The sequence below is a fragment of the Pteropus vampyrus genome, unplaced genomic scaffold, assembly GCF_000151845.1.
Source record: "Pteropus vampyrus isolate Shadow unplaced genomic scaffold, Pvam_2.0 Scaffold377, whole genome shotgun sequence".
Taxonomy (NCBI): domain Eukaryota; kingdom Metazoa; phylum Chordata; class Mammalia; order Chiroptera; family Pteropodidae; genus Pteropus; species Pteropus vampyrus.
The window spans coordinates 229,284-231,196 of NW_011889158.1; positions in this window are offsets into that span (position 1 = coordinate 229,284).

The following is a 1,913-nucleotide window of genomic DNA, read 5'->3' on the forward strand; positions in this document are numbered from 1 at the left end:
GCACCAGTGAGCTCTCAACTGACGCAGCCCCGCACTGGGGAGAAACTGCCGGAAATGGAATCAGAATTGAGAGGACAAGGAAAACACAACGAGGTAAAGAGTGGGACCAGATAAAAGAGAGGGAGGGAGAGCGCCAGGAAGTCTCAGAAGGCACACTGCCATGTTTTTTTTTAAGTACTATGAAGAAAAAATAAAACAGGAGAGGGAGCTTTTTTTAATAATTATAAAAACTAACTCCACAAGGCTCTTTTCTAAAAGTTAAGAAAAACAAATTTCACACAACCACGCACACATACACACAAACTAAAAATAGAAAAGTAGCACAGAGAAATGTACCAAAAGTAACATACAAAATAACTTGACCCAAAAAAATGAGAATAAGCAGCAGAATAAAATCCTTACAGTGAAAATACAGTGGAAGTCTCACACACACACACACACACACACACACACACACACACACACACACACACAATGAAAACCATGACAAACTATTTCAAAACCATCAAAACATTTAAGAAAAAGATAAAAGACAGAAAAGAAACAACATGAATCAGAATTAGAAAGACTCAGAAATGAGATAATGATAGAACTCAAGAAAAAAACTGGAGGAAAAAAGTCATTTTAGAAATGAAGATTAAACTAGAAAGAACACACAGTCACACACACGAGAAAAACAGGCAACACCTTAAGAGAAATAGATCAGATAAAGCTTTTAATTATAAAACAAAATGAACAAAGATAAAAACTATTTCAAAAAAGTAAAAAATATTAAAGATAGATAATAAAGATTCAAAATGTGTTTTATAAGAGTCCCTGAAGAAGAAAATCAAAGAAAGGGAACATACAACACAAACCATCATTCAAAAGAACTTTTCTAAAATAAAAAATATTTGACACCACGTATTTAAAGAGTACAGAGTATTTATTAACATCAATGCAGAATAACCAACACGAAGACATTTACTATTAAAAGTATTTCATTTAATAAAAAAGAAAAAATCTTTTGGGCATCCAGGCGAAAAGAGCATTTAACTTATTAGGAAAATAAAATTAGATTATCATCAGACATTTCCACACCGACGCTTTATGCCTGAAGAGAGAAATAAAATACTGGTTGAGACTGTCAAGAAAGAAAACGTGAGCCTAGAAGTTCATACCTAGCAAATTTGATCTTCAAGCATAACATATGCTTCAATAGTTCAGAGACTACTGCTCCTATAAAAACCTCCCAGGGAATCTACAAGAGAACAAGTTTCAGACAAAGAAAATCACTAGAGCGCTGTTGGCATAAGCCCTTGTGGTTAGGTTAAGTATGCAGTTACTTAAAGAAACGAGATTAAACGGGAATCAGAAAAGAGAAATGATAGTGTATAGTGGCTATCTGATCTGACAAAATAGATGCAGGACAAGCATGCAAAACATGGGGGAGTGAAGACAGCATATATTTTTCTTCTATATCAGGAAGCCACAAGCTATGGCACATGGGCCAGCTGCCGGTCTTTGTAAATAAAGTTTTATTGGTACACAGCTAATGCCCATTCAATTACGATTTGTCTATGGCTGCTTTCCTAGGACAAGGGCAGAGCAGAATAGTTGCAATAGACATGGTATGGCCCACATGCTTAAAACATTTAATTTCAAAAAGCTAACTCTTTTTAAAAGAAGTCTTCTGATGTCTGCTCCACATCCTTGGAAACCAAAATTCTCCGGGCAGAAAAAAAAGGAGATACAAAGGTAATGTAAGTGCTCAGAGAGAAAGATGCGGTCCCAAATTTAAATTGTAAATATCAGCAGAAACTCCTGGAGTGCTTAATCTTTTCATTTAAATGTAGTTCTGTCCTCTGAAAAGGCTGAAAACCAATGACCACACCAGCAGCAAGGAGCACCCCTGGCACCCGGATGCCATTTAA